The sequence below is a fragment of the Mobula birostris genome, chromosome 17, assembly GCF_030028105.1.
Source record: "Mobula birostris isolate sMobBir1 chromosome 17, sMobBir1.hap1, whole genome shotgun sequence".
Lineage (NCBI taxonomy): Eukaryota > Metazoa > Chordata > Chondrichthyes > Myliobatiformes > Myliobatidae > Mobula > Mobula birostris.
The window spans coordinates 47,379,254-47,393,111 of NC_092386.1; the positions used below are offsets into that span (position 1 = coordinate 47,379,254).

At 41.4% G+C, this 13,858-nt stretch overlaps 1 long non-coding RNA gene across 1 annotated transcript; it reads left to right on the plus strand.

Moving 5' to 3' along the window:
* The first annotated feature begins 251 nt into the window (after positions 1 to 251).
* Positions 252 to 13,349, plus strand: LOC140211411 (uncharacterized). Its single transcript, XR_011889454.1, has 3 exons — positions 252 to 665; positions 4,278 to 4,381; positions 12,165 to 13,349. It is a non-coding gene; the product is annotated as an uncharacterized lncRNA (long non-coding RNA).
* The last annotated feature ends 509 nt before the right edge of the window (positions 13,350 to 13,858 follow it).

Here is a 13,858-nt window from a genome sequence, read left to right on the forward strand (position 1 = left end):
CTGGGCAAGAGTGGCGGGTGGCTCCTCTTACCTGGGTGGAGACTGGGAGGAGCCTGCATGTACAGGCCTGACAGACACAGGACAAGCCAAAGGCACACAAAATTCAATCAATCTTACTCTCTTTGAATTTCAGATCAAATTAGAAGAAAAATCTAAGCATGCAACAGGCTGTTGTGATTCATACACTGATTTCATTTATTGGTACAGTTGTCATCATAATTATTGGAATATTCTGTTCCATTGTCACAAGTACAGAGCCATAAGCTGTACAGATGAAGGAGATTTGCCTGGAATCCTCAACATTGAGTGTGGCCTCACCTCAGTTTTGGTCAAGTTTCATCATTTGCTTATCACCTACTGTTCTCTGTCAGCTGGTGAAATGCCACTCCACCAGAGTGGAAACCACCCGGGATGTCATGTGTTGTGCTTCGTTAGCTGGATGTCAATATGCATTACCAAGAGAGGTCCAATAGTAGCAGCCATGACTGAGTTTCCCCAAGTCCTGAAGGACATGGCTGCCAGAGATGGCCTGTCATGTGGTCTAAGAAAACCAGAAGAAAGAACGACCTTCTGATGTCAACCTTATCAATGCTACCTGCCACAAATTCATTTGTCTATGACAGCATTGACAGAAGTGATCACCCCACCACATAAATCTTCTCAAGGTAAAGTACTTTTCTATCGTTGGTGGTTCCCTTTTGTGCAGCATTATGCGATGTTATTTAGAATTGAATTAGAATGGATCTAGCAGATCAAAGTCAGCATCAGTGGGCTATCAGCAGCAGGAGAATTAAACCACAATCAGCATGAGTCAGTGTGCTTCTGCTCTGCCATTACCATGAAGCAGGATGTAGGTTGCAGAATGACGTATCAGAGGAAGCATTAGTTCTGTCTAAAAAATTAGTATCATCTACTTGTATAGCAAACAGCGAAAGTAACGAAGATTCAGAGTACATTTATTATCAATATTGTATGCAATATACAACTCTGAGATTCCTCTTCCCCATAGACAGCCATGGAACAAAGGACCATGGACCCTATTCAAAGGAAAAGAAAACCAAACCCTCCCCTCCTCCCATGCACAAAAAAAACAAAACAAGTCATGTAAACAGCAACAAAAAATGAGTGAAAACACAGGATATAAGGCATATTATATAAAGGCATACTTCAGTTCAGCTCAGTGTTCTTGTCGCTCTTGGTAGCATTGCTCACTGGCGCCATCTTCCTTCCCCCCCTTACTCAATATGGGCGAGTAGTGAACCCCCAGCAAGTGGACCAAAAAAGCTCTGCAGTTCTGCTGCAACACACCAATTCCACCTGAGGGTTTTTGGCCCAAAACCTTGATTGTACTCTTCTTCATAGATGCTTCCTGGCCTGCAGAGTTCCTCCAGCATTTTGTGGGGGTTGCTCAGATATCCAGCACCTATAAACTTTCTCTTGTTTGCATTTCTGCTGCATCTTGTTGAGAATGGTTGTAGATAACAGAATTGTTATTAATAGGAATGAGCGGAACCCATGATTATCAATGATGGCAAACGTCAACAAGTAGCATCAAAGACCTAAATGCTGAAAGGATGGTCCATTTGACTGCTTTTGAGTAATTCCCATTACTGAAAACAAACCTTAACAATTCCATTGTCCATGCCGTTGCCTGGGATACCGATGTAATATCAAGAAACAGTGAATAAAATATGAAAGTTCCTGAGGGGTCTTGATAGGATGGATCTGGAAAAATGTGGGAGAACCTGAAATGGAGGGGTCACTGTTTAACAGTTACAGAACATTGAACAATACAGCACAGGAACAGGACTTACAGCCTGTAGTATCTGTGCCAAACGTGATGCCAAATTAAACTAAATCTCTTCAGCCTGCATCTGAACCACTTCCCTCCATTCCCTGCATATTCATTGTGTTATTATGTGTGTACTTCAGTTCCCAGTGTGCAATGCAGGTGGTTTACCTGGAGACAGAAGTGACATTGGTTAACAGGGGATACACACACATTCACTCTCCACCAACATGACTGTTACATGTTAATAAATGCGTTAGCGTTTGAAAACCCATACAAAGTTTTGACTTTGTTAAAGAACAAACATAACACATGTTCTGTAATGGCATGACCAATACTCCAAAGTCTGGCCTAACGAAGTTTTTTCCCAAGAGTGTCATGAATCTTTGGAGCTCTCTTATTCAAAGGCTAAATTAGGTACTTGATGAGCAAGAAGGTGATGAGAATACAGAGCTGACATTACAGTCATAACCTTTTACATAGCGAAACGTGCTCGAGGGGCTGAGTGGACCAAATTCTACTCCCAGTTTGTATTTTCTTTTGTGCATGAGTAAATAGTTGAGAGAACTGGATTTGGATTCAGCAGAAACAATAGACTGACACACTCATGACTTCACCACACCTCCGCACAAGGTGTTTTTTTGTACAGCTGCAATATTAGTACCTATTATGCAAAAATGTGTTACCCAAACAGCACAGATTATTGTACCAGTATTCTACATTCAAACATGGCAGATGTTATTAACAGTATTACCATTTGACACTTAGCAATAATCTGCTCACTGATGCTGAGTTCATGTTCTGGCAGCTTTTTACATTATTTCAGCCTTAGTCCAAACATAAACAGAAGAGCTGAATCGCAAAGGTGAAGTTAAAATGACTGCCCTTGATATCAAGCCAATGTTGCTATGAATAGGATCAAGGATTTCCAGTGAAAATTAAGTCATTGAAAACTGGAGGGACAACTCTCTCCTGTCTAGACATAGCCAGAGTGAAGAAAAATATTTGCTGGAAGTTCAAATTCTCAACCTCAAGACCTTGCTGCAGATGCTTCTGAGATCTTAATCTCTAAACTACCTGCAGTGGTTTCCAAGGATTGTGGTTTCAATCATCTTCAGAATCAGAATCAGTCTTATGTGATGTGAAATCTGATTTTATTTGTGGCAGCAGTACAGTGCCAAGGCATAAAATTACTGTAAAACTTAAAATATCTAAATAGAGCAAAAAAAAAGGAATAATGAGGCAGTGTCCATGGGTTCATGATCTGTTCAGAATTCTGATGGATGGGAAAAATCTTTTTCTGAGTCATTGACTGTGGGTCTTCTGGCTCCTATACCTCTTGCCCATTTGTAGTAAAGAGAGCACATTCCAGATAGTGAGGATCCTTCATGATCCTCCTAACATCACAACTCGTTTGGATTCTTCTAAATGGATTTCTGGAGATGTCACTCATTTACTCGCCAAGACAGAGTTTAAAGCATGCACAATTTTCCTTTGTGGCAGCCAGGCTCTAAGTAAACTCTAAACATGATATAAATGATTGTTATTAGATATAGAAGTAGTCTCTTAAAATACTACAGCCTTAAGCAGCATTTCCCCTTCCATTTAAGAGTGTACACCACAGTGAAGATGGAACAGCATATACAAGAGTTTGCAGATGCTGTCACATGAAGGAGCAAACAATCTACTGGAGGAACTCAGTGGGTCGAGCAGAGACTGTGAGAGGAATAAAATTGTCAGGGTTACAACAGGGCTGAGACAGGGGACGAGGAGTGGCAAGAAAGAATGAGTTGACTGGTGGACTGAGGAGGGCTGTGAGATGGCAGGCAAGTAGAGCCGGGGAAGGAAGGTGATGGAGTTGGAAGACTGTGACAGGTGAAGGATAGATGAAGGCAGACGAAGAGAGAGTGAGCAGATTAAAACAGACAGAGCAGGGTTGAGGAGGGGAGTGCGAAGATGGTGGACAGCTGCTGGAAGTAGAGAAGCAGGAGCACAAAGCACTACCAGACAGATTCAGAAGAGTAAGGAAGTGGCCTCTAGGGGCAACTAAGAGACAGCTGAAACCAGATAAGCTTAGTGGGGAAAATCTGTGTGTGAAATGGGCAGATGGAGCCAGGAAGGGGAAGGGAATGAAGATGGGTGAAGGGGGTTGGGGGGAGGGTGGGGAAAGGACAAAAATGGAAGGACTGAAGGATGGGAAAGAGAAGGGGAAATTGGGTGGAGAGGAAAAAAGGAAATATGGAGTTACCTAAAATTGGCAAACTCAATATTTCTGCCCTTGTCTCATAGACTACCCTGGCAGAATATAAGCTGTTACTCCTGCAGTTTGCACTGGACTTCATCCTGGTAGTAGAGAAGGTCAAGGATAGACTGGTCATTTTGGGAATGGGAAGGGGAGTTGAAATGGGTGACAACTCACAGCTTGGGGTGGCCATTGTGGACTGAATGTAGGAACAATCACAGAGTCTGCTCTTTGTCTCACCGATAGAGAATGGACCACATTAGGAGCACCAAACACAGTGGACATGGTTGGAAGAGATGCATGTGAACCTTAGTCTCACCTGGAAAAGCTGTTTACTTACCTGGATGGTGGTAAGTAGGGGGCAGTAAGGACGTTTTCTATCTATTACGAGGGCAGTGGAAATTGCCAAGGGTAAGAGAGGAATGGTGTGGACAGATGAATGAACCAAAGAGTGACATAGGGACTGACATAGGAAGCAATTCCTGTGGAAAGCAGGAAGGGATGGAGAGGAGAAGATGCAGTTTGGGGCGGGATCATGTCGTAGCTGGCAGAAATAACAAAGGATGAGATGTTGGATGTGGAGGCTCATGGGGTAAATGATAAGGACCAAGGCAATTCGACCTCTGTTTTGTCTAGGAGGTGTTGGGGTAAGGTGTTGGGAGAAGTACATGAAACAGGGATGTGAGATTGAGCTCTGTAAATCACAGAAGACGGGACAAGGAGAACATTTCAGATGTCCTAGAACAAAAAGCCTCATCTTTAGAGCAGATGGGATGGAGTCAGAGAAAATGGGAGAGAGGAACGACATCCTACAAGAGACAGGATGAGAGGAGGTGTAGTTCAGTAGTTGTGGGAGTTGGTAGGTTTATGGTAAATATCAAGGGATAGTTTGTCTCCATAGAGGAAAACAGATGGATCTAGAAACAGGAGAGAAGTGTCAGAAATGTCCTGCGTGAATTTGAGTATGGCGTAGAAGTTTGATGGCAAAGATGATAAAATTAATGAGTTCTCCTTTTTTCTCTCTCCTCACACTTTTACCCCTCTCCCCATTCCTTCCCCACGCCCCCCACCATCTTCTCACCTCTTAGTCCTCCCGCTTTATCCTGTCATCTTACTCCACTTCTCAGCCCACCAATCACCTCAGAATCCTTTCAGTACTGGCCATCTCTCAGTCCTGATGCAGGAATTTGTCCCAAAACACTGACAACTTCTTTCCTCACAAAGGTGCTGCAGGACTGATTGAGTTCCTCCAGCACATTGAATATGGCACTATGCTGAGCTCCATCCATAACTTTACACATCCCTTCTGAGAGTCACCACTGGCCAGAAGCACATTTAAATCAGGAGCTACAGGATCGGGTTGGGTATTCTGTGGTGACTGACTCACACCCTGTCTACCTGAGACCTATCCAGAAGGCACAAGTGCGGAATACAATGGAATTGTCTACACTTGCACACTTCTAGCATCATGTTGAAAGCTCCACACTTTTCAAAGCCAAATACAACAGATGCTGAAAACCTGAAATAAAAACGGGGAGCATTGAACTACTTGACAAGCCAGGAAGCACTTGCAGAGAGATGAGCAAGGTTAACATTTCAGAATCTATGAGTTCAGCACCACCTAGGAGAAATCAGCCCATATTTTCGACCTGCTTACATATTCACTGTTTCCACACTGCACAACTCTCAGTGTGTATGATCTACATGAAGCACTTAAGCAACTCACCAAATTTTTTTCAGCACTATCTTTCAAAGTCATGACATTGGCTGCTTGAAAGATCAATGGGGAAAGGGCTCTTACCCACCATCCTCAATTAAGAATATATTACCAACACTCACCGCAACTGCTTCAGAATCCTGGAGCTCTATGTCCAATGTTCCTCACTTGGATTGCAGGAATTTGCAGCTCCTCATCACCACCCTTTCAGTAGTAATTAACACTGGGCAATGAATATAACCTTATCCTCAGCAACAGGTCCCACAGGAGACTGAAAAAATATACATGAAATGCCAATGCATATTGCAAGGCCAAAAGCTATAATCAGTGCATTAAATAAAAAAAATCAGCTATTCGATCAAATTATCGTTGATCTGACTATCACCAAATTCTCATTTCTCTGCCAGTGAAATTTCACCTTCTTGCTTATTAACAATCAATCAACTTCCAGCCCTAAAATATTCAAAGATTCTGCTTCCACTGACATTTGAAAAAAAATCGCTCTAAAAGACTCATTGATCTCTGAGAGAAAACATTTCACAACTTCATAGTCTTTAATAGGCAACTCTTTTTTAAAAAACATTTACGCTTAGTTCTCAACTCTTCCATGAAAGCAAACACCCTTCGCCCATCCACCCTGTCAAGATCACTCGAGTTCTTGTATGTTTCAATTATGTCAATTCTCTCGCTTCTACGCTCCAGCTGATACAACCCTAGTCTATCCAAACTTTCCTCTTAAGACAATGTGCATTCCACTTATTAGTCCAGTTAATCTTCCCTCACCTTCAAATACATTGACTTCTTAAAGAGATCCATTTTTACATACTGCTCTAGATATACTGACCAATGCCCTATGTAACTCTCACAATAACCTCCCTACTCTTGTGCTCAATCCCCCCAAAAAATAAACAATAATAATCTGTTAGCATTCTCAATGCACAACCTGTATTCTAGCCCTTTTGTGAATCATGCATTAACATGTTAATGCACACCATTATTTTAAAGGAAACTCTTAAAACATAGAACATAGAAACATAGAAACATAGAAAATAGGTGCAGGAGTAGGCTATTCAGCCCTTCGAGCCTGCACCATCATTCAGTATGATCATGGCTGATCATCCAACTCAGAACCCTATACCTGCCTTCTCTCCACACTCCCTGATCCCTTTAGCCACAAGGGCCATATCTAACTCCCTCTTAAATATAACCAATGAACTGGCCTCAACTGTTTCCTGCGGCAGAGAATTCCACAGTACAGCATAGTGTAGGTTTTTTGTCCCACAATGTCAACCTTTAAACCTACTCTAAAATCAATCTAACCCTTCCCTCCCACATTGTCCTCCATTATTCTTTCATGCATATGTCTATCTAAAAGCTTCTTAAATGTCTCTATTATATCTGCCTCTAACACCACCCCTGACAGTGCATTCCACGCAACTACCAGTCTACTTGTTCAATAAACTATCCAGGACAACTCCCCTATTCTTTCCACCTGTCACCTTAAAATTATGCCGGCTCATATTAATCATTTATGCCCCGGGAAAAAGTCTCTGGCTGGGCACTGTACCTATGCCTTTTATGGTCTTGCACACCTCTATCAAGTTGCCCCTCATCCTCCTTCACTCCAAAAAGAAAAGGCCTAGCTCACTCAAAGTCTCTGCATAAGACATGCTTTCATCCTGGTAAATCTCGTCCACACCATCTCTGAAGCTTCCTCGTCCTTCCTGTATTGAGGTGACCAGAACTGAACCAAATACTCCAAGTGTGCAAAGTCTCATCTGATTAATTTAACTCTTCAGGAGGTAACAAGGATAGTGTGTTTCATAGTCGACATGGATTTGGGTAAGGTTTTTGACGAGATCAAAAATGCCACTTGAGTCAAAAAACTAAGTTTCATAGGATCCAAAATGCCAAAGAGTGTACAAAGACTGTTACCTGAGGGACTCAGTACTTACTCCTTTGATTTTTGCAATGAATATATAATTAGTCAGACCATTGCAGAGGGCATTTTAAAGAAGATAGCTGATGATTTAAAAAATTGCCATGTGATTGACTGTGACAAGGTAAGATTTAGACTGAAGGAAGACATGGATGATATAGTTAGAGGGACAGAAAGATAGCAAATGGAACTTAAAACACAACAGATTATGCTCATGCTGGAGATCTTGAGCAACACACAGAAAATGCAGGAGGAACTCATCAAGTCAAGCAGCATCTATGGAGAAGAATGCCATTTGATGTTTTGTGCCATGGCCCTCATCAGGACTGGAAAGGAAGGGAGGAGAAGGCAGATTAAGTGGGGGGGGGGGCTGGAGAATGACTATTAAATAGCAGTTGATAGTTAGAACTAGGTGAGGGCTGTGGTGGGTGGGTTGGGGAGGGAGATGAAGTAAGAAGTTGGGTTGGGTTTGGTGGAAGAAGAAAGAATCTGGTAGGAAAGGACAGTGAAGAATGGAAGAAAGGAAATGAGGAGGTGCACCAGAGGGAGGTGATGTTTAGTGAGTTAAAGAGAAGGGAAATGGAAAGAGAGAGAAAAGGGAGGGAGGAGAAATTTCTGGAAGTTAGAGAAGTTGATGTTCTTGCTATCAAGTTGGAAGCTGTCCAGATAGAATATGAAGTGTTGTTCCTCCAACCTAAGTGTGGCCTCATTGTGGCAGCAAAGGAGACCATAGACTGACATGATAAAATGGGAATAGGAAGTCAAATTCAAATTGGGAACTCCCATCCTTTGCAACAGCCAGAGCAAGCGTGTTCCATAAAGCAGTCCCCCAATCTACGTGATGTCTTGTCGATGTAAAGGAGATTGCACTGGGCTCACTGTGAAAAGATGTGTTGATATTGGAGAGGGTCCAGACGAGGTTCACAGGAATCATTCCTGGAATGAAAGACTTACCATATGAGGAGCATTTGATAGCTCTGGGAATGTGCTTGCTGGAGTGTTTAAAAATGAGGGGGATCTCATTGAAACCTATCCCATATTGAAAGGCCTAGAATTAGTGGGTGTGGAGACGATGTTTTCTATAGTGGGGGAGCTTAGGAACAGATGTCACAGCCTCAGAATAGGATGATGTCCAATTAAAACATAGATGAGGAAGAATTTCTTTAGCCAGAGGGTGGTGAATCTATGGAATTCATTGCCACAGATGAGGAAGCCAAGTTTTTGCATATATTTAAAGCGGAAGTTGATATGTTCTTGCTTAGTAAGGGAAGAAGACAGGAGAATTGGGTTGAAGGGAATAATAAGTCAGCATGATGGAATGGTGGAGCATATTCGATGGGCTGAATGACCTAATTCTGCTCCTATGTCTTATGGTCTTATGGAATCACAAGTAAAGCATTGCTTCATCTGGAAGGATGGTCTGAGGGCTTGAATGGTGGTGAGGGAGGAACCGTAGTGAGAGATGTAACACTTATCGCACTTTCAGAGATAAGTGCGAGATTAGTTGAGGAGGGATGAATGGACAAGGGAGTCATATAGAGAATGATCCCTATGGAATGCAGAGATGGGGGGATGGAAGGATGTGCTTAGTGGTAGGATTCCTTTGTAGCTGGTGGAAATTATGGAGAATGATATGCAGAATAGGAAGGCTCGTGGAATGGTAGGAAAAAGAAATGCGAACTGTCATGGCAGTGGGAGGATGGGGTAATGGCAGATGTAAAGGAAATTGAGGAGATGTGATTGAGGGCTGCATCGAAGGTGGTGGAAGTGAAACCTAGTTTTTTGAAAAAGGAGGACATCTAGAGTATTATAGAATGGAAAGCCTCATCCTGAAGATTGATGTGGCAGAGATGGAGGAACCAAGTAAAAAGAATAGTATTTTTTAATGTGACAAGGTGAAAAGCTATTGTCAAGATAGCTGTGAAAGTCAGTATGTTTGTAATAGATATCAGTAGATAGTCTGTCTCCAGAGAAAGGGGAGAGAGGTGTTAGAGATGGACCAACTAAATTTGAGGGCAGGGTGAAAGTTGGAGGCAAAGTTGATGAAATTGACAAGCTCAGCATGGGTGCAGGGAGCAGCACCAATGCAGCTGTCAATGTAGTGTAAAAAGAGTTGGGGAGCATCACAATTGTAGGCTTGGAACATGGACTTGCACTAGCCGACAAAAAGGCAGTCATGGCTGGTGCCCGTGAGCATGCCCATGGTTACACCTTGGGTTTAGATTGAATAGAATTTAACCCCTGGGTGTGTGAAGTAATGTAACTGGGAGTTGCAGCAAAGCTACAGCAACAAAAAGTAGGAAAATGAGTAATGTGGAGGAACAAAGGGACATTAAAATCTATGTTCATAGCTACTTAAATGTAACAAGATAGGTAAATAACTTGGTTAGTCAGTCAAAAGGGATGTTTCTCTTTTATGCAGCGGCAGGGAGGTTATACTAGAGCTGCATATAAATGAAGCCACTGCTTAAATATTGTGTATCATACTGGTCACTACATTACAAGAAAACTGAGGTGGCATTGACAATATGCACATAATTACACAATGACATTGCCAGTACTGGAAAATTGCAGCTATGAAGAATCAGTGGACAAGCTATACTTGTTTCCTTTGGAAGCAAAGGGACAACTGAGGTGTATAAATGAATCAAGGACCAGCATACGACAAATACTAATGACCTGGACTCAGTGGCCATTTTATTACGTACACCTGCTCATTAATGTAAATATCTAAAGAGCCAATCACGCGGCAGCAACTCAATGCATAAAAGCATGGTCAAGCGGTTCAGTCGTTGTTCAACCAAACATCAGAATGACGAAGGTATATAATTTAAGTGACTTTGATTGTCGAATGATTGTTGGTGCCAGGTAGGTGGTTTGAGTATCTCAGAAACTGCTGATCTCCTAGGATTTTCATGCACAACGGTCTCTAGAGTTTACAGACAATGGTGCGAGAAACCAAAAAATGACCATGGTGGTTCTGTGGGTGGAAATGCTTTGTTAATGAGAGAGGTTAGAGGAGAATAACCAGACTGGTTTAAACTGACAGGAAGGTGACAGTAGCTCAAATAACCCTGTGTCACAACAGTGGTGTGCAGAAGAGCATCTCTGAATGCACATTGAACCTTGAAGTGGTTGGGCTAAAGCAGAAGACAAAGAGACATAGATTTAAAACACTAGGTTGATGGATTACAGCAGAGGTCAAAGTATGCCAGAATATCCAATTACAATTTATCAATGAGGAACTACATAGTATTTTTTTTAACGATTCTGTGAACTTAATACAAAGGGAGTGTGAATAAATAAAAATGGTGTATTTTCCTTCTTGGGCTGTCCCCTGAGATTTTGTCTCATGGGTGCTAAGTGTAAGGTTATCCTCTAGTATGCTGCACTGAAAGAGCTGATGCTGACTTGGAATTCAGCCTTCAAACATGTGCAAACGCAAGCCGTAAGTCAACTACTGAGGCTTGGTTATTGAGGCTCCATTTTTCTGGAGAGTCACCATAGGCTGAAGAGTTTCCAATTAGTTCTATACATTAACTCCATTCAGTGGGAAGTTTCTTGGAAGTCATAGAGCCAAGGTTCTGTACAGGACAGTTCAGGTCACCATGACAATGCTGACTTTTCTGTAGACCTTTCTGCCCATCTATCCTAATGCTGATCTGCAACACTCCGGTGCAAAAAATTGAGAAAAGTATTGGTACAATGATGCAGTCTTATTTAAAACTTGGTTTTCACTAAGATTGGCTCTATTGTCAACCCATTGTTTTTTATTCATTATTTGTGTCAGGAATTATTATGGAGTTGTGAAATTATAGATAGAATATGTCAATTAAAATGAGAACCAGCCTTCAGAAAACAAAACCTATTCACATTTCTATTTCAACTAATACTTTAAGGCCATTGAAAGCAATCTCTGACTGAAGAACATTCTGATTTTGTACGAATGGCGTTACCAGAGGAAGACAATAAATGGATGTTCATGTTAGTTTTTCAGTGAAACTTTTATGATGAGATCAGGGAAACTATTAAATGGCTATCTCTGTAGTAACAATTTGTTAAGGCACATCCCTGCAAGTTAGTGCACAGTTCAGGACATGTCTATTTTGTCACTTAATGTTCTGGCTAGTTGCATATTCAAGGAGCCATCCCTCAGCACTGTGACAAAAGAGGTGTATCTTGAGTCTCTGCGTTTGTGTTGAGAACCCCTAAGACCAATCACCAGTACTTCAATAGTCAAGAGGATTCTGTCAGTTGGGATGTGCCTCCATTGTAAATGTATAATTCTGCAAAGTTATCTGTCTGCATTCAAACATGGTAAAGTAATAATAACCATCAGAAGCGACGCTAATCACTTACGATTCTCCTGGTGTATAAAGAATATAAAACATCACTGTACAGTTGATTGTGGGGAGTGGAGAAATAGATTCACCAGAAGATCTGCTGTGTTGAATAATAAACCTTTTATGTCTTTCAGTTGCAGCTTTTGCGTGCTCAGTTCAGCAGTCACAACAGTTTGAATGCCTTCATGGAACAAACAGTAGAATGAAACAAATTTCTGCAGGCAGATAAATTTGAGGACAGTGTTTCACAGTTCCTCACAATCGGCAGAGTCAAGGTACCAAACTAAGTGCTGGGGAGAATCGTGAGTCCAGATGACAGGCCTTGACCTGAAGCACCAACTGCCCATTTCATTTCATTAGTGCTGCCTTACCTACTCAGTGCCTCCAGTACTTTGTGTGTTGGTGTAGTCAAAATCTTGAGTGAGCTTGAAAAAAGGCAGACTGGCTGCTGTTGCTTCCTGATCTACCTAGTTGCTCCGTGAAGACCGAATCCACTGTTCCACTGGATAGAGAGAAACTACACTGTAATTCTGGAAGTAGCTCTTCAGCTTCTGGGAGGAATTGGTTCACAAGGATGCTGGTGGATCACAGCCGTAAGACACCCCTGTAGTTACCACAGTCTGACTTTTCTCCTTTCTTGAAGAGGGTCATGTTTATGGCTTTTCTGAGGTAACAGTGCATTTAAATCCTCATTTTTTTGCTAAAGAATTACACAATTTTTATTTAGGCTCTTCTGCCCCACCACGCTGCACTGCTCAGCAAACCGCCCCCTTAACCCCCCAGCCCAATCACAGGACAATTTACAATCATTAATTAACCTACTAACCGGTACATCTTTGGACTGTGGGAGGAAACCAGAGCACCTGGAAGAAACCCACTTGCACATGCGAAGAGTATACACACTTTCTACAGAGCACACTGGAATTGAACTCTGAACTTCAATGCCCTGAGCGTCAAAAGCATTGTGCTAACTGCCACACAACCGTGGTGCCCCAACAATTGAGTACAGTGGTGCATTTCCCACATAATCTTCAGCTGACATAGTTGCTGAGACAGAGCCACATTTTTTTCTTTGAAAATATGTTCTACCTCCCTATTACTTCCATTGTGAATAAATGAAGATTCAAATTTATGTTCCCTAAGCCAGAGTACAATTTATAATAGTTGTTATACCATTGGAGGTTTGTCTGATTCAAATCAATTGTCTTAATACATTGCATTGCTGAATTTTTAAATATTAAAGCTAGCTTATAGTTCCCATGTAAAATATATCTTGGCTATATTATCCATCCCATCCCTTCTGTCTCATTATAAAGATAATGCGTACATGATTTTTGTATCAATGGATGTGAGAATGCTTTGAAAATTTCTTCCTCATAGATTTTTTTTTAGCTATCTTAATATAAACAGTAAAATAAAAAAAAATCAATTTTGTCAAATACTTAGTGTGCAGTAGAGTACAGCTTTTCTTGAGTCAACTAAATGGCATTTCTGAGAAAGGATTTTAAGTTCATTTGAAGATACACATGAGCAGTCTAATTGCTTCCAGCCCATATGAAGTTGCAAGTTTTTTTTTTGCTCCTCTAGCGACTAATAAAAATTCTGTGATTACATACTTGCACTCATGTGGTACCTTCAATGATTTGACACTTAATCAGAATCAGAATCAGATTTGATATTACCAGCATATATCGTGAAATTTGTTAACTTTACGGCAGCACAATACAGTAAATATAGAGGGGAATAAAACTGAGTAAGTATATATATGTCTATTAAATAGTTAAATTAAAAGTAAGTAGTGCAAAGTAACAGAAATAAAAAAGTAGTG